The sequence below is a fragment of the Apostichopus japonicus genome, chromosome 9 (assembly GCF_037975245.1).
Source record: "Apostichopus japonicus isolate 1M-3 chromosome 9, ASM3797524v1, whole genome shotgun sequence".
NCBI lineage: Eukaryota > Metazoa > Echinodermata > Holothuroidea > Aspidochirotida > Stichopodidae > Apostichopus > Apostichopus japonicus.
In genome coordinates, this window is record NC_092569.1 from 2,307,129 (window position 1) to 2,328,220 (window position 21,092).

General features: G+C 35.6%; 1 protein-coding gene across 3 annotated transcripts in view; it reads left to right on the forward strand.

The window, feature by feature from the left end:
- Positions 1–21,092, forward strand: part of LOC139974403 (uncharacterized) — a 114,344-nt gene that overhangs the window by 53,684 nt on the left and 39,568 nt on the right. Inside the window, exon 1 of one of the 3 annotated variants that reach the window (XM_071981532.1) lies at positions 5,538–6,091. The exons of 1 other annotated variant lie outside the window; for it this stretch is intronic. The gene's annotated coding sequence lies outside the window, so the exon portion shown is untranslated. Of the gene's footprint in view, positions 1–5,537; positions 6,092–20,661; positions 20,978–21,092 lie in introns of those variants that run through there. One more of the 3 variants, XM_071981533.1, reaches the window with a different exon arrangement.

Here is a 21,092-nt window from a genome sequence, read left to right on the forward strand (position 1 = left end):
GGAGGTGCGGTGGGGGGGGGGGGGGTCTTATCGTAAATACAATGAAGTATGGTACAAAGTTTAAGAATATGTCATGTCAGTGTCCTGGCACACAACAAAAGTTCCTAGAAATACGCTTGAATCAAAGAAACAATGTAATGGAACGCTGTGGCCTTAGTAAATTCGATAAGTCAAATCCGGTGTAAAAAGAAGAGTGGGGGAGGGGGGGGGGTAGAAGTCCCAGTGTAAGAACAAAAACATCTTGTCCCTTGAACTACAATACAAAGATGTATTAGTTTGTCCTGTCTCTAAGATCACTGTCCTTGTCGTATTCACTTGCTTCAAAACGAGGACGCAATACATACGTACATAATGTATATGTATATATATATATATATATATATATATATATATATATATATATATATATATATATATATATATATATTTATATATATATATATATATATATATATTTATATATTGATATATATATATGTATTGATATATATATATGTATTGATATATATATATATATATATATATATATATATATTGATATATATATATATATATATATATTTATATATTGTTTTATATATATATATATATATATATATATATAGAGTAGGTTGGCGTCTATCTTGGCGCAGAGTGCTCTATGTCCATTGGACAGAGCGGAATATATGTTGGTACTAGATGAGACTAGTGGAACACTAGTAGTTGTAACTCGGAGTTTCACGCTTTGTAGCGATCTTCAGACAACAGCAGTTGTCTGAAGATCGCTACAAAGCGTGAAACTCCGAGTTACAACTACTAGTGTTCCACTAGTCTCATCTAGTACCAACATATATATATATATATATATTTATATATATTGATATATATATATATCTTTATATATCTTTTTATATATATATATATATATATATATATATCAATATATATATATATATATAAATATATATATATATATATATATCTTTATATATCTTTATATATCGATATATATGGTGCACATAGCTGATAGTATTTAAACCTTTCCTGCTCGGGAACATTTCCAAATGATCCAAGTAAGTGGTGGCGCCATTCACCAATCCCTATTTCTTTTCATTGAAAAAATACCTATTCAAGCATGTCCTACCCAATGCTATATAAGGCCACTTGAATCAATGGTGCTCTCCTGCCACGCCCGAAATCATATAAGGGCGCTGCGATATCGGTCCAATTTAGTTCCGCAAAGCTTAGTTATCTCCATGGTCTCTGGCTGCAGATCATGATGGTACCGTGAGTTGATCACTAATAGAATGTACAAGTTTTAACTTATGATCGAAATATCAGGCCCGCTAACCTTTCGTTTGAAAAACCTCATAATGTTTTTGCTGGGGATGAAGATATATTTTGCTGGGTTAATCATTGCGCACTGTTTTGAAGTTTGAAAGATCGGCCGTAAATATACTTATTTAAATATATATATATAATGGTCGTGAATCAAATACTTAACAATTTATCACAGTAGATTGGTATATCACTGGTCAAGTAACTAGACGGACTCGTTCAGCCATACGGAGAGTGAAACATGTGCAAAGCCCATGGTCGGAATTCTCTTTCTCGATGCCCTAGGCCGTAGATATTTATTTCGGGTCTCCACCTTACCGTTAGACAACTCAGAAACAAGTTACTTTCGATTGATGTATGATTTGCTACGTACACTGTATCTAATAGGAACGTCTAATATTATTATGCAACCACGACACATATCGTTTATGTTAAGTTATTCACTGGAACGATTCGAATAGATTCACCCCACCTTCCCCTCCCCACCCCCCCCCCCCCACCACCACCTTGTTGACCATGGACTGCGCGGCCATCTGGCCCAATGGAAAGTCAGACACTGGCACAAAGCTTGACATTTTATGAACAAAGTTTAACAAACATAAAAACAGAAATAAATAAACTGACGTGAAATGAAATTCTAAAGGGTTTGTCGGACTGTTTCTTACTCTCAGAGAAACAGTTCTCAAATTAAAACTGAAAGTTTCTATAATTTAGGAACAGTTACAATATATTTCACAACTCTAAAGTATCCGGCCGAAATTTGCAGTGCACAGACGTCTTTCCTGTAAATATTTTCGTACGTAATTTCACTAATTCAATAAAAGACCGATAAATAAAATTTAAAGGCTATATTATTCTTCGTAAATCATATAATTATATACATATATAATATATACATATATAAGTCTCATATTTTGTTATTCTTGGACAAACCGCGATGGTAATTATAATTGTTATTTGCATGAAAAGTGACGTCATTACGTAGTAAATATAACATATTTACCCACGTATTTAAATTTAGATACAGCGGAGGTCAACTCGCTAGGGTCTCTACAGTGTAAGCTCCGCGTATATAGGAATGACGCACGCATGTACCGGTCTACGGCGTTGACATAGAAATGTTATCATGCGAAAATCTGTGACGGTGCCGGTGAAGATGTTTACATTTCAAAGTAAATGAAAAATACACAGGCTCCATAGGAGTTACAGTGATTTGGTGAGGATATTCTTTCTCTATCGCTTGGATGATCTTTTTTGAAGTATTTGCGTTAAAATTGGCAAAACAAGACGGATAAGAGGAAAACAACAGGAAAGAACTTAAAACAAACAAAGAACAATCAAAAATTTAAAAACAAAAACAAAACAAGTAGCAAAGCAAATTTATGTAAATAAAGTGATTGATATCGTAATCTAAAGATAAACATGTGACGTCATAGCAGGGAAGTTATAGCAGGATGTTTACTATAACAGTAATTGTATCGTTTAAATTGTATGGTTTTTACACCTCTTTTTCTCTTTACCATTGAATGTGTCAAAAACACTTATCAATTACTACGATCCGCCCGAAAACTACGAAATCGCCACAAGAGCTATCATATGAGTTCTAAGGGTAATTCCCATTGAAGGAAAACTGCAATGTTGGGGGGGGGGGTGGGTGGGGGAGGGGTGTGGAAAGCGCCCAATAATGTCTAAGCGTCTGCAGGGGGTTTTACACTTCTTTTTCTCTTTACCATTAAATGTGTCAAAAACACTTATCAATTACTACGATCCGCCCGAAAACTACGAAATCGCCACAAGAGCTATCATATGAGTTCCAAGGGTAATATTCATTGGAAGTAAACTGCCATGTTGGTGGGGGGGGGGGGTCGTGGAAAGCGCCCAATAATGTCGAAGCGTCTGCAGGGGGGGGGGGGTAACGGCGAAAGGCCCTGTTCCAGGAATACCGAGGTCATAAAAAGACATTCCAAGTATTTAGAATTCAGACATTCCTTTTCCTGACATGTATTATTATGCTTATAATCGGGAACCAGGAATATTGCAACAGCTTCCGGGTGGGCTATGGGGTCCGCTTGGACCAATCGGGGCATTCTAGTAAAATTGAAATCCTCTTTGAAATGTATTTTTATGGTTTAAATATCAGTAAAGGGGGAAATATGTGTCCACAGGACCCTCCCCCCTCCCCCCAACAGAGTTTAGAATACATTCTAGAGAAATGCAATTCCTCTTGCTGACATGTGTTTTTGAGCTGTAAAAATCACGACCAGAAACAAGAACTATCTCAAAACTCTGCAGCTTCTGCTCCCCTTACTGGACCACACACGGGCTTTTGAAATATATTGCAGAGAAACCGGTTATGCGGTCATATCTTTGACCTGTCAACCTATTATCGAAAAGTTTTAGTTCGCTTACCCCTCTGTTTCTTGGGGGAGGGCGTTTTGTTAGGGGGGGGGGTTGTTTTATTGCGGACACCTATGAACTCATGGACTGTATAGAGATGTTTATACCGTCTATACGTGCATATATATCGTGAATTAATATCGTGAAGTATCGCTTTCGTCACTCACATATAATCCATCAGCTCTTACAGTCTGAAGAACGAAACCTATAGATACCGCAACCTCAAATCACAATTTCAAGTTCAAAGTTTAATTTACTAACATTATCTTCTTTCTGAAGAATTAACTTCCTTCTCCCACCACTGTAAGCTGGAAAAGGAAAACCCACATCTGGTCACTAATAATCAAACTTCTTTTGCAGCCACTCTCATCGACATTTAAGAAGATAACTTGACCCATCAACAAACATAATGAGAAGTTTATTAGAAAGAGCAAAACTCTAATTAAATAGGGTTTCGGGTCAGTGACTTACGTATCATGACAAGTCCAATCAGTATGTTAAACGTTTTACAGTACGGAAGGTTGAAAGTAATACAGCACTTCCTTTAACTCTCACTTGTATTTTGGGAAACGTTTCTATCCACACACACACACACAGACAAATAAAAAAATACCAACCCAAAAACCAGAAGCAAATGTACAACCAAAAATGAAAACAAGAAGACCTTCACCTGTTAAGTTTGTAACTTGAGTTCCTAAGTTGAGTAGCTTTTTTCTTCTTCGTTGAAGACATTAACCTTTCATGTTAATTTGAGTTTAAGCATGCGCATCGCAGATCGCTTTTCTTAAAACCTGTTATCCTTTATCTACCATCCCGTCTCCTCCTGATGTGGCACAACCTGCTCCATGAGCAAAGCATTCTTTATGCCATCAACTCTCTCTCTCTCTTAACATCTGTTATCCTTTATCTACCATCCCCGTCTCCTTCTAATGCGACACAACCTGCTCCATAAGCAAAGCATTCTTTATGTTCTTTATGCCATCAACTCTCTTTATCTCTCTCTTAACACCTGTTAGACTTAATTATTCATACTCGTCTCCTTCTGATGTGACACAACCTGCTCAATGAGAGCAAAGCATTCTTTATGCCATCAACTCTCTTTATCTCTCTCTCTTAACACCTGTTATTCTCCATCTACCATCCTCGTCTCTTCCCGATGCGACAAAATCTGCTCTACGAGGAAAGCATGAACCTCTCTCTCTTAACATATGTTAGACGTAATCCTTCATACTCTTCTCCTTCTGATGTGACACAACCTGCTCCATGATCAAAGCATTCTTTAAGCCATCAACTCTCTCTCCACCTCTCTCTCTTAACACCTGTTATTCTTCATCTACCATCCCCGTCTCCTTCTAATGCGACACAACCTGCTCCATGAGCAAAGCATTCTTTATGCCACCAACTCCACCTCCGCCTCTCTCTCCCCACCTCTCTGCACCTCTCTCTCTTAACACCTGTTATTCTTCATCTACCATCCTCGTCTCCTCCTGATGCGACAAACTCTGCTTCACGAGGAAAGCATACTTTATGTCATCTCTCTCTTTCTCAACACCTGTTAGTCTTTATCGTTCATGGTCATCTTCTGCTGATCGTGCTAATTTATCCAAAGTATTCCAAGACAAACTGCAGAAAGGCATCTGCCACTCTCGTCGTTTTCCTTTGTGCAAATGTGATTAGAGGAATCAATGAAATTCCTGGCAAACAAACCATGGTCAAATTTATAACCGTTATATGCTCTAATCGTACGCATGCGTAGTTGATTTTACTCTTGATCATGTCGCAAAACTTGTCATTTTGGAGGGCACTTAATAGCAATAACAGACCAGATTTGTATTTCCTCTTAAATTTCGCTCAATCTTTGCATATTTCTCAGCGAGTCATGAAATAGCACGAATAACAGCCCTCTCCGCCGTGCCAGGCAATCAATTTTTTTTGACATCACTAAAACGTTGCGACTTCAGTGCAGTTTAGCAGACGGATTTCTCAAAGGGAGTACACGACTAATATCTTCACATGTTACCCTAACGTGCGTGTCGTTCTGTTTGTTGTGTGAAACTCGGATCAGTGTTATATTTGCACGGTCTATTGGTTTACGTTTGTTCTCAACATTTTACAAGACGGCGAAGTCGTAATGCATCAACTCACTGATCCGGGAAGCTTATGGTTAGCAGTAATGATATTGTTTGAGGCTTCTGATGTCGATTCTCAACATATGTCAAAGATGACCGCTCTTAAACATTATTACCTATAGACGTGTATCGCACTTCACCGCATGGTCGTTGTTAGTATGCAGTTTAACCGTTACTCGAAGTACGTATTGGTGTTTGAGCCAGGTATTAAAAGACGGCAACGCGAGGGTATTTCCCGGTCTTTAAAGGTAATTATATTTTACCCGTTTTGCTTCATTCTTCCGTTTGCTCTTTGTTACTAGTACAAACATCATTCTTGATCTCATTCTTGCATGAAATCTGTTTGGCTTCGTGTAGAAGCGTGTTTTTGGTATCACCCAGGTGACCAGATGAGAACAGGAGGGGAAGGGAAGGTGGGGGAGAGTTGAGGCGATATCTTAGTGAATGCCTTACACTATGATATCACACGAAGAGGTATGATTTGAAATTGATAAATTATATGCACACTCATGTACACATGTGCGTGTGTGTGTGTGTGTGTGTGGGTTTGTGTGTGTGCATATATGTATTCATGCAGTCTAACAAATGTAATGCTATCAGAGCTCAATGTTACGTAATTGAAGTCTTTGACATATTGTTTGTGATGTCAGTCATTATTTCGATACTTAATGGCATTTATCAACCACATGGGAAGCAAACCTACAACGATTTAAAATACGTGAAATATACTGGTCTATATATGTAATAAACACTCATATGATGCAGTGGGTGATAAATAGCTCCGATCTTAGATATTCACGGGAAAATTAATGAGTTATCGTATAATGAAACATGTGTATATTTCTACAAGTTAACTTTTACAGCACGATGAAGGAAAATATGCAAGTGCATATATATATAAATATGAATCTAATTTGTCACGGTGTATCACTATAAATATGATACATATTCCTATATGCATGATAGATTGTATGAATTTACATATTTCCATAAATTAGGCAGAGCACTTTGGTGTTGTACCTTATCCTTTATACGTATACGGACAATGCATATTCATGATACACGTGTTTAAATCATGAGAGCTTCGTGTGCTATCATTTAGCGGGGATTTCCGGTTAGATAGGCCTATATTACTGATACGTTTCCGACAAGAATAATAACACAGAACAGGACAGTCAACCAAGACCCACCTCGCCTACCTCAAATGTTCACCCAAGTCCATCTAATCCCTTTGTCTTAACAGGCGCGGATTCAAGGAATTCCCGTTTTTTTAAATTTTACACACACACAAATACAAAAGTAGTTATAAGCGCAACCTGATTATAGACCGAAATTTACAGTTTAAATATGCATCAGATTGCACCCTATAGCGTCTAAAATGGAAGGAGGAAGGACCCCAATACCCCCCCCCCCCCATACAGGAGTCGGCTTCATCGACCCCTGGGTCACACCCCTACCTTGAATAATATTGGATCCGTCCCTGTTGAACAATAACATACAAACATGCTCAATTTTGTTTGTAATATGCAATAAAGTTACTGAACCTTTGAATGCTGTTTACTAAGGTCAGAACTAACTTACACTGGTCTGTTCAGTGGAAGTGCGAGAGTTTGTCATCTGCGTTATCTATGTAAAGATTACTTTAGATTCATCGAATCAACAGAAAAACTCATGGAGAAATCTGTACTACACAAACATCATACTTGCACAGGCTATAACCAAAAACGTTGAGAATGCGATTTGGTTCTTTCGTGGACCACTTGCAATTTACCGTATACTTAACGTATATCGTTTTGGTGAATTGAAATAATATGCGTGATAAACCGTAACATACATTCTACATTCATCACATGAACTGATACAAACCGAAGAGAACGTACCCATTGTAACTACATTACTCTAAACGACTTCAATCAAGTCTAGGTTATACATTCAATTATTGATAAAAAAATGCATTATTTATCCTCTCGATGACATACAGACCAATTGTGACATCAGTGTGCGAAGAAGCTCTTAACACTATACAGTGATAAGACATTAGCTGTTCATTACCACCGTTCAACATAACTAGTAGCACTGCCTGTAAGAGCTATACTCGACTACTTGAGATGAATAATGAGCATCTGAGGCAGATATTCCCATCTTTATCGCAGACAACCTGATTATTAGCCAATGAGTCATTTTGTTCCTGTTGTTTATCTAATGTCTTCTTGGCCCTTTATTAGAAGCGCGAGCGGCTGATATATTGCATTGGGCAAGCTACTAGTAATATCGAATCACTGAACTAATTCCGCGTCCGGAAGAAAGAAAATATGATAACAAAGGGAAAAATAAACTTACAACGATATTCCGTTCAATCCCAATCTGAAATTGATATTATGAGAAACTGAAACTGTAGAATGAAGAGTTCTAGAAAGCATTCAATTATTTGTATAATTATGCAAACAACATAACAAAGATTTATTGCTTTCAGTGCATCTGGAGCTGGCAAACGTATGCTTTGAATGAGTTTGTTAAAAACATAGTTAGCTTGAGTATTACACAACTATGATACAACCAGCATAGTCATCATTTGCTGTTTGAAATTATTCGTATTATTTTAGTTTCGTGGCATTTGATGGTTTACTGACTGACATAAAGATGATATTAGCATACATAAATATGATGTTAACAACTTCAATACATTACCGATTTGTCATTTTCTGCTGTTCATATGATTTTGAGGTTTTGTCTTTGATCATAACAAATGATTTACAACGAACGAAGGATTAACTTTAATCATTATTTATTCAGAGGTCTTGCAAATAATTCTTACAACTTTATACGTCGCTTGAAAGAAATGTGTATAGATAAGAAAACCTCTACTGTTGTTATTAAACTATTGTTGAGGTTAATGTCCTTCATAACGGATATATTTATTTGTTTAGATCATATGAAATGATAGAACAAGGACATTATGATTAAGGTTCAGTTATTGGTTACGCATGCAGTGCATATTATTAACGTCTGGATGAACCAGAAAAGGTCGAATCGGTTAAGTTTAACACTATTACATTACTTGATGTACTCAGTGGCGTAGGAAGGTACTTTTGAGTGGGGGGGGGGGGGTTGAAGACTGATGGCCGGCCTGGGGGAGGGGTCTAAGGGGATGGGGTGTCCCCCTCCCCTTTGGAATTTTTTTGCATTTCCAGGTGGCCTTAGATGCAATTTGGTGCTTCAAATGAGATTTTTTTCTCATTTAGAAATGAAAAAGGGGTTTCTGACTTGCGGAGCGGGGGGGGGGGGGCGGAACGATACTTCCGCCCCCCCATATTTTTCACTGGGGGCTGGCGCCCCCCAGCCCCCCCGGTTCCTACGCCCTTGGATGTACTTCAAATAACCTCCCAGCTTCAATAAAAAAAAGACGAAACATTCAAAATAAATGTTTGGTCGACTTCAAGATTATAATAGATTAAAATATTTCCACAATGATTTTATTTGAAACGATTTAACCGACTTCTTAGTCGAAAACGTCCGTTGGAAATTTCCCAGGCAGGGCAAAGGATTTTCATAAATTCTTACCATAGCTTACACAAACTTGCAGGGATCCAGATTACCTTCAAAAACCAATGACAGACATAACGCCAAAAAAAATTATATATATAATAATAAGTGTAAAGCTCAAAACTATATCCCCTATAATCTTATTTCCAAAAAGTCACAACTCTCTCTTGAAGGGGCGTTTAATATGTAGATTCGCTTCAAGTTTATCAAAGAACTCCTTCTGGCAATTTAACCGTAATATTAGTTACGTATTTTCATTTGTAGGAGGTAACTTTGGAAGAATTTCTACCAAGGCATTGATAGAATTCCGTCGTTTTAGTTCGAATCCCTCAATTATTAGTCAGTTCTCAGTCTTCGTGGTTTTTGCTCATGCATGATGACTAGGTCACATAACACTCCGTTCTGTATAAAATAAAAATAGCTCCTCCAGTTGATGCCAGTAGAGGTTCATGAGATCTGATTGTGATCATAACAATGCAGTTCATTAGCTTGACTACTAAAATAGAGCGTAAGCATGATGGCAAAAATGACGATTTATTGTCAATTTTTCGATTGGATTATTGCATATGATTAATTGTACTATGACAAATGACAAAATGACAAAAACGAATCCTTAAAAGAACGAGCTAATGAATTGTCAGTTCGTAGGAGTCGTTTTGGCTGTGTTGATTTGATTAAATTTGAGTAATATTGTATAGGTACATTTGGGGATAACTTTTTTTTTTCTGTAACGCAAATGATATCCATGCCTTCCAACCATTTTCTATATCCTGCTAATATAAACGTGACATTATTTACAGAAATTCCCAGAAATATGCAGTGCTAGATTTGAGTACTACTTAAAGCTGTCACTCATACATTGTATCCTAACCATTGAGCTCCTCAAGAGAAATACTTTCCGACGTTTTTTCGAACGATAAAGTCTCGTTCTTAACTATATAAGAGCACTAAAAGGTCCTTTTCATGTCGTAAATGTCATATTTGAATTACTTGTGAGGGTGTATATTTTGAATCACCATATATATAAATATATATATATATATAAATATATAAATATATATATATATATATATATATATATATATATATATATATATATATATCCATATACATAGTCTATACAATATTGTTTAGTATATAAAGTCTCGTTCTTAACTATATAAGAGCACTAAAAGGTCCTTTTCATGTCGTAAATGTCATATTTGAATTACTTGTGAGGGTGTATATTTTGAATCACCATATATATAAATATATATATATATATATATAAATATATATATATATATATATATATATATATATATATATATATATATATAAATATATATATATATATATAAATATATATATATATATTTATATATATATATATATATGTATATATATATATATATATATATATATATATATACATATATATATATATATATATATATATATACATATATATATCCACACTTACTTTATCGTCTCTCTAGCTCCTATGCCTTCAATAGACTAAGAAATAGTCGTAAATACTCTACACAAAGAAACGAACAAACTTTATTAGATTTGAATGAATGCAAATAGACAGCAAGTTTCTGGCTATTTACCTTACCGATGGTTAATATCGACCGCATCTAATGCTAATTCAATCACAGACGCACAAAGACAGGGGACAAAAACTCCCGATGTACACGTCGGGAATAATATGCAAAGACATATAACCAGAAACTTTCCTTGAAATTAAAGAAGAGACACGGATTGTATTTTAACGTAAATCGTTACACTGTAATTTATAGCTTCTAGCTTTAATACAGAATACGTCATAAAAGTACATAGTAATGGCATGTTCTTTACATAGGATTCGTGAAGGCGTTATACTTACTTCTAATTAGCCTTAGTCTTCCGTTTGATCCATGAATTCGGAGGCCATAACATGAGATTATCCATAAACGTCGTACCGATGCGACAGACTAGACTCTTAGTTATGAAGACATGTCTATGGTGAGAGGAAAATGAGAAAACACAGATTAAATCTCCCTCCTTCCCCCCCCCCCTCTTTGGTGGAGCTTAATGAGTTAGTGATGATACTCGATGCTAAACCAGTGTTAGAAGGCTTACTATACCACAAGAGAAACAAGAGATGAAGTTTCATAGTATAATCCTCCCAAGCACAGTTTAACTATCGTATGATATTGCTTGCTTAGATAAATAACAGACCAAACGTTTGCTTCCTAGTTAGCCAACAAAATGGCACAATTAAGCGTAGGTAACATACTTATTAGAAGAGGTCACTCCAAACATTTGACAAAAAGAAAAGTCAACATTTTTATTTAGTCAATAGGTTAAAAATCCTCCAAAGATAAATACTTCCAAAAGTTACCTATACAGGTGAATATGCATTAATTACCTATAGTAAGATAGTTTCAAGATTTCATACTACTTACCCTTTAAAAGTACTGAATTACCATGACATAATTTACTGAATTAATTTCATTTTACATAAACGTGATATTTCCCGGTAGTATTCTACCATTGCTGCTACTTGTAATAACAAGACAAATTGCGAAAATGGACAACATTTGTATCATATTCTCGAATTTGCATTTTGTGATATGCAGCAAAGGCTATATTAAACTTAATACTGATTCACATTTCATGTTGGTTTCGGTCTCAAGCATAAAAAATGCATGACAAGCTTCCTCCATGGAATAGAGAGGAATATTTTTTATGCATGGTATTATGCATGGTATTATTTTGATAACGAGAATAAGAAACTATACATTTCCTTCGTATATATAACATTAAGTCTTGATTACTTGATGTAGATTCTGAAGTAGACGCCTCATTTCGGAGTATATCTATACTAAAAGGGCAGCGTTTATAAGCTGGAGCTTTTGCTTTTAGTTTCCTACGCTTCGTACCATGCAGCTCTTCTTACTTGCAATAGCATTGTAAAACGCAACTGTGTATAGGAAATTTCAAAATTGATTGGTATATACCTTGCAAACATTCGCGTCGTTCGTATGTTTTCAATTGAGTATGAAATATTAAAAGTAAATCTCATTGGGGAATAAGTTAGTCCCAAGGTGAAATGAAATTCTACCTATAACCAGCTGTAAAAGGAAACTGAATATAACTTTTTTCCCTTTCTATCTTGTACGACGTCACCGGTCACACTACAGAGAGAATCGATACTGAGGCACAGAAAAGTGCAATGTGATATGTCAAGTATGTAGCTAAACTTCCGTTTACCGTACTACAGTCTTCCATGTTATCAAATCCCTTGATCAGTTGGCCTCATGCAATGTGAACGGGGCAAAAGGAGAGGCAGCCAACCTCTGCTATGGAGAAGATATTCACTTCAAGGGGAAAGATTCATAATGAATGAACATAAGATTATCTTTATTTATTCAACACTTTAACGTTAAGAACTGCTATAGGTATACGCAAGCCAAATTTAGTTCCTGTAAATTATAGCAGCGTTGACTGTACACAACACAACACAACACACACAAACATATTATATATATATATATATATATATATATATATATATATGTATATATCAAATGATAAAATGAAAAGAATATCCAACTCAAATATATCATATATTATGTAGTGATTATGCGCCATTCTCTATATTAATTGGGGTTTTTATTAGCTTTCCTCTCAATTTTCTACTTACAGTAACGGCCGCTTTAGTATAAGAGGATTTACCTCAAGACTAAGTATTCATTTGTTACATGTCACCTCCAGTAATGATAAAGGTTTGTAACCTCAAGTTTCTTAGAGCAATTTGTGCACTTAAAACGTAATTCATTTCATTTAACTAGGCAAATCCTTTTCACCCCTGGCACTGTAATAAAGAGCTGTTTAAAGTCAAAATAAGAAAAAAAGGGTTTTTTTTTTATCTCTATCCGATAACCATCTAGATAGAAACTAACTAACAGTTGCTAAAGGATATTTTATTTCGCCGTTATATTTTAAAGTAAAACTGAATTCATCCGTTGTCGAGCCATAGATAATCAGTCGTAAACTAATGATCTCACTTCCCTTTTTCTTGTTGCATCTATAACAAATCATCTCCTTTTTTCCTTAAGGGACTCATGGTCATTACGAATTCAACGTATAAAATCGACAGCTTTTAAAGATGTCTACCATTATTGAGCCATCATTTACGACAGATGACATAAAATGAAAGCAAATTTAAAAAAATACGAATATCTATTGAACCTACATTTCTAGAAAGGGAACGATCTAACGACTTTCAATGATATTCGTTACACAGATATGTGTCATGTGGGACTTAAGAATTATTGAGGTCACACAAAGTTCAGTACATCAATGAAATATTATAAGTAGTGTGTCAATCATGTAAAATCAAGACAAATGTGATACTTTCCAGTTTTATTCTAGTTTCTTATTACGGGTTTTATGTCTGTTCTGTTTGGTTAATATACATCAACCATTTTTTCACATTAGTAGTCAAGCTTACTCATTTATAGAAGATGTAAGTTTTACATTACAAACAGTGTTTTTTATTATTTTCACTTAACAAAATTGACTAATATCTCATGTCATTACATTATGTATCACTTAACAGGCGATGATATATTCGAAGAAGGAGAAGTCGGATTAGGCGTCCTCGAAAAATAGAAAAGAAATATAGAAAAGATAAAAGAAAACCAAGAAAGAGTTGTATATGTGAAGTCAACGTTAATCATTAATGATACAAGGTTCAATGTTACTTTATGGATATTTACATGTGGGTACTGTGAGTCAATAATAATGCTGCTCATATCTAACACGAATGTTACCTTGAAATGTGGGGTTATATCTTTTGAGTTGACAGAAGCACAGGGGCGTATTCAGGGGGCGCAACAGGCGCGCGCCCCCCTATTGGCCGTCACCAAAAAAAAAAAGTTTAGCAAAAAAAAAAAAAAAAAAAATTGATGACGACCTTAATGTGAGATGTCGGTGATCGCTCAACCCCCCCTCCCGTATGCTTTAATTTTTGTTTACCAAAAAAAGGTTCTGGCGAAGTTCGGCGGCATAATAGTTTTAGAAACATAGATGGTAATTGTGTTTGTATTATCACTATAAACACTAAGTGACATGCCAGCCATACTAAATTGTGCATTTTTGTCCATATTTACTGGAAATGTTGCTTATTATTAAGGTCGAAAAATGGATCACATATGGCACCATTTTGCATTTCAGCCCTTCTTCGAAAGCAAAAATTGTCCACCCCTCCCCTTAGACCCATCCCCCAGGACGGCGATCATTCATGCCTGACGCCCCCCTAGTGGAAAATCCTGGATACGCCCCTGGAAGCACAACGTGTAACTTTCAACAATTCTTCATTCGTGTTTGGTTCATGATGGCATTTGCTATGTACAATACTGTCAATTGTATAGTGATAAATGTGTGCTATCTATACATCTTGTGTGCTATCTACTATCTTGTCCGGCATGTTAATTATCTGGTAGTAAGTGTGGTCAAATTTAATATTTATAAAAATGAAATAAACATATACGATGACGATTGCGCAAGTGTTCAATGTCCACAATTTACACAGCGTCAACAAAAAAATACCAAATAATGATTGATTATGCTTATTGGATGTTGTTTATTGAAGTTTCAATTACGCAACATAATATACTTCCTTACAATTATAATTGTGTTACACTATGGTGAAATTAAGTGATATTTTGATAGCGTAAGTCGGCTACTCAACCAAAGTTTAGTTGACGTTTCCTGCGTAAACAGTTCCCATGATAACATGGTGTATCTAACAGAACTGATGTGAACTGATACATTTTGAGACTTTGTTTCAGTACTTCTGTCAAAGGAAGTGTGAGTGACGTCATCGTCATGGCATTTTAACGGCAATGTCTTGGTTTTCTTTATAACGTACAAGTCATTTTACACGCGTATAAAAGTGAAAAAAAAGAGCAAGATAGTTGCAATAGATGAAGCCATGACCTTACAGTATGTTGCTATGTAAAAAACCATTCCACGTTTTTTCTTCACATTTCAAAGATAAAATAAACAACTGAAGTTTGTCATAGTGAAATCACAGTGCCATCATTGGCTTATCAAAGCCGCAAGCTGACATCCATGATTATGAATTGTCAATTGTCAACAACTCTGTAACTAGACGACATACATTCATCTTGGAGTGACTCGAACTCGGGACCTTATGATTGAAAGGCACCGGCGTTAACCACTGAGCTAACACTCCTAATGAGCTGAAGGTTTCCAACGTGCAGTGTGGAATAATTTTGTCTTTTCCTAAAATTATCTTATTGTCTGTCAGCTAAAGGTCGCTTTTAATGATTATATTTTTAGATAACAAAGCTGTGTGGATCATGCATACCAGAAACTTCCTAGTAATTAGTTATCTAAAGAGAATCATTTCGTTATGACGTAAAAGAAACTACCACACTTTTTTTACCTTATGTTTTAACACCTTCTTAGTGACACAATAGTGTCAGTATTAAATAATAACTGGATTTACCCCCTGAAATTCCATCCAATGCCTGTAAGATGTTGATAGCCACTGCAGATATAATAGTACTGTCGCAGGAGTGTAATACTGTCGCAGTAGTACTGTCGCAGTAGTACTGTCGCAATAGAACTGTCGCATGGGGCACTGACCAGAGAGAGCTTACACCCTACCATGATGTTGTTTTGATGTGGGGTTGATAGTACAGGATTTCGAAGAAGCGTTGCGGCATTTTAATTTTTTTGTATTTCTAATCCGTTCTTGGTAATTGATTTTGAGAAGGCTTGATCATCTATTAGTTTTATAGAAAGAAAAACAACAAGCCAATACTCTTTAACAGCTGCTGCATGACATAGCGATGGAAATATTTCTCAGACACGACCTGATTAGCTACAAGCAAGAAAAAAACAAAAAAGCATACGGAGATAGAAAACGAAAATAGATCGACACGGACGTAAATTATGACTACACTGAAATGTTTGTTGTTTTACGGAAATTAATTTCTTCAATCAATCGCAAATAGCTTGTAACAACACTCCGTCAGGCTCTTTCTCAACGCCTAGGATTGAAACAACGGAGAGTCGCAACAAAATGCTGATGGAAACGGCTGAAGTGATTAAGATCCAGGTTTGGCATGATGTCATATAAAAGTTAACAGAAAGGAAGAACGAACAGTGTGCTGTGTGTAATTTGAATGTATACGGTCCATTAATGCATCATGATTGTTTCATTCTGCCATGCATGGCGACCACTCCGCCTCCTATTAACAATTTATAAGTTAATGTATGATATATATGTTGCCTATACATATAGCCTATATATATATATATATATGTAGTCTATATTTATGTAGCCTATATATGTATAAATATACAACGTATATAGTCTACATATATAGTCTACATATATAGTCTATATATATGTTGCATTTATGTATGTATATATATATATATATATGTATATATATATATATATGTATATATATATATATATGTATATATATATAGTTAGTGAGTGAGTGATTTAGCTAGTCAGTCAGTCAGTCAGTCAGTCAGCTAGTCAGTCAGTCAGTCAGTCAGTCAGTCAGTCAGTCAGTCAGTCAGTCAGTCAGTCAGTCAGTCAGTCAGTCAGTCAGTCAGTCAGTCAGTCAGTTAGTTTAAACATATTTAATATTATACTGAGAAATGGTGAAGGTTAAACAGCTGAGTACCGAAGTTAAATATAAGAATATGAGATGATATCATGCATTATTGTGGTTCACTTAGCAGAACGACATCTACTCCCTTCGTGCTCTAAAGGTGCATAGAGGCTTAATCTGTCAACCCAGAAACCCGCAGACTTGGAAAGGAGGCTCTGTCTATACATTTGCAAGGCCCGGAACCAATTACGGGGATCTGGGAAACATTGGATAGGAATAATGAATTGGAACTCCATCTCGTTTGAAATTAGGATTTTAGATTCTATTATTCAATTCAAGCGCTGTCTTTAAAACCTTTCTTTTCTCTCTACTCTATTAGTGATTGTATACATTCAGCACTCGTAAAGCGCGTCCAACAACTTTTGTTGGAGTCTGCGCTAATTAATACTAGTTATTATTATTATTATTATTATATATTAAAGGTAAATTGAAGACTTCCGAAAGGGACCCCGTGATGTTTTAGTCCATGTGACCTAGCCCTCGACGATACGAAGCTAGCTGTAGATCTTTTGCACAGAGTTGCTTGTGACGGTGTGGGAACATACTATTTTTGTCAGAGGAAATATCAACTAACATGCATTGGATATCTATAACAATGAGGTTTATTGTCATCGTCTTTATAAATATTATCCTTTTTTTCTTAAATACACTCAAAAGTTATTGAGTATTGGTACCCGAAGCTTTCAGCATAGTAAAATATTACTAGGAAAAAACAAAAACAAATAGTTTACCTGTCTGTTCTGAACGTCCAAACGATTTACTCCCTGACATGAATGTTCAGTTTTAGACTTATTAACTTAGTGATGCGAACTTATTATAGATAAAACATGTTTATAAAAAAAAACGGAAACATTCAGAACATTCAGAACATGAACAGCCGTTAAATGACTTGATTACATATATTTAGTGGCAATACTAATGACATTGTAGAGGGTAATACACAAAAGTGTATGCTTCACTGCCACGACTTTCAATCCCAAGTAATATATTATTCAGTAAAATGTGAAAGTTGACGTAAACATATATATATATATATATATATATATATATATATATACTATAATAAGGGCTCTTTACAGTGCGATACATCTGTAGGAGCTTGATAACACCTGCCAGTATTTATCGTTGACTACTTTTTGTTTGTACATGTTAACTACTGTTACACATATGCTAATGAAGTGACGACGCAGTTGCAATTGTAGAATCGACGTGACTGTATAGTTTAATCTTTAGAGAGTGTTGTTACGGAAATGCAAACGCAGGGACATCTTTGTAACCGTAATTGATGTAGCTACATTAAGCCTACAAGCCGACGAGTAACGTATTGATTGTAAATTCAGTCTTACTCAATTTTCCGAGAAAAATAGGCACCAACTCGGTAAAAGATATTAGTTAAGTAGCATTATAATGGATGTAAACCAAATTGAACTTTTACCTATCACAAGAATACTTAAAGGGCTAGACTTAAATCTGAAGAATCTTTTCGGCAATTTCTTGCAGCAATAGATGGACACCTTTTATTTGTTAACAAAATTTGTTACCTCATCTTGAATTGATTGATTAATAAGTTGAATAATTGCCACATTTGCAGCTGGTGGATACATGGAGGATGATATGAAGCCAAACCCGCGCATTTGTCTCCTCTTTAACTTTCACGTATAGGTGACCTAAACACGCTACATCATCATACTATACCAAACCATTACACAATCGAAGAGCTTGTACGACTCAGTGTTTTCCATAGGCGCTTAAGAATGCATATTCATTCGTAATTATGCATCATCTGTATTTAATCATATGATAATATTAGGAGAAAAATGTTGAGATAAGATTTTTTTTATGAGTGTTTTTGTTTTTGTTTTGTAGATATATCCACATTGCAATTATTGTGGAACATCATCATCATCATAACAAATATGAATGTGTGCACGAAGGAGCATGCCAACATTAACTGTAAGAGAAATCCAATTACTCTCGGCGTTAGGCAATAAGATTGGCGCAAAGTGAAAACGATTCTGTTATTATCATTCCATCTTTTCGATGAAAACAAAACCGGCTTGCAAGAGAACCTCAACTTAATTGCATCGTTTCCCATCGAAATAGACAGTGAGGCAACCCTTCGAGCGATCGTACAGCCTCCCCCACTAATAAACATACTAAAGACAAGGGAAAATGCCAGTTTTCATTGTAATATATGTTAAAAGGCTACAGAAATTCAACGCTAAGAGTCAGGAACCACCTAAAGTAGGTCTTAACTATATATATATATATATATATATATATATATATATATATATATAGGTACATTTAGTAAACATGTGTTGACAATTTGTACAACACCCTTGTCCGTTGATCTTTAGATCTTTAGATATCGTGTCTTCCGCTACAGGACAATTGTGATGTCATCCCATGCATAGCGCTCATGTGACTAATTTTTAATAACTTCTTATGTGGAAGCTAAAAGAAAGCTTATGTATTAAACTGCTCGCTAAATTAGTTTTTCATTATATTTAGTTAATCAGTTCACTATATTCATCCCCCTCTTTGACCGTAGGCTATGTTTAACTTCTATGAAAAATAAAATTCGATGTGGTAAACATGAAAACTCCACATGGTAATTTCATTAGCCATACATTATAGCTCGGAAATACTAAAAAACCTGCATTGCCTGGGGGCAGCACGCAGATATAATGATTCATCAATCAGACCAATGAAGGATACAGAGAACAGCAAGTTTCATCGTTGGAACCTGTTGTGTTGGTGGTGAGATACGAACTAAATATTAAAACAGCTGCCACCTCGTGTAATGAGAATTATAGCAAAAGGTGCAACTTTTACAAAACCAATCATTCTGACGTGTAGAAAGTCCTGGTCATCTTTCATCTCGCTGCAATGGAAAGTATTTATAAACCGGCGCGTTGCGTTTCATTAGATCGTTATTAAAACTTTTCACTCTAGAAAGTTTTTAATTATTAATTGATCTCAGATGTTGGTCACGTAAAGTGTCTACCCAGAAGTCTTCGATAGTGACGAATTAAAGTAAAGTATTAAGTATTTTCCTATAGCCATGCATATATTATAAATGTGTATATATATAAACTGTCTAAATAACACTTAATCTGAACCCTTTTCAAACATATCCTTATTTCATGACGTCACACCTTTACCAGAATAGGTAATTAGAATATTTCATCCTTTGTCCTTATGTCATCTAAGAGGAATCGGACAAGGAATGCATTTTTCACTTTGATAGCTCGTGTCACTCTGTAGGGAATGACGTGAACAGCGGACATTCAAAGTATACTGGCAGATCAGCGGGGCCTTAAAGTTGTTTTAACAGCTAAGTGCAAACGCTGACGTCAGAAATAAGATTCCTACGCGTTCTCCGTTCAGAAGAATTGAGAAGAAGTTGTAGGTCGGTATGATACAGTTTCTTTTGTCATGATTGAAATATATAAAAAAAAACTTAGATTTCTTATTTACTGAAACCAACATGATCGCCCTTGCTGGAAATTGCATTCTTGTAAAGGCAATTAAAGCTCGCGCCATTAGTTTCTTTGGCAACACTCTGTCTTGGAAGCCCTAATGTGCGTGACCACTCTGCGGGCGAGAAAAGACTGTCACCGTCTGCAAACGCCGGAGAGGATGTTTAACTCAATTAGCTCAAATAATCTTGTATATCTGAGAGAAACATAATTCATGTATATTTGTGAGGAAAAGCAGCTGTTATCGTTGTTCATATGCAGCCACTGGCTTACCAAATTGCATACAGTGTAAGCTACTTGTGATTTTACACGCGTAGGTGTTGAGAGACATGTGCTACACACATTGGAATGAGTGTCTAATTTCTTAAGTACTCTCGCCTGGAAGGTGCAAGGAGCTACGAATTCGTTAGGCCTTGTAAGTATATCATGAGTCTTGTTGCTTCTAAGGAAAGCATTATGCAATGTAAAACGTTATGTTTGTTTCTAGGTTTTTAAAGTGTTGAATTTTCATAATATGGATGGCATTCTAC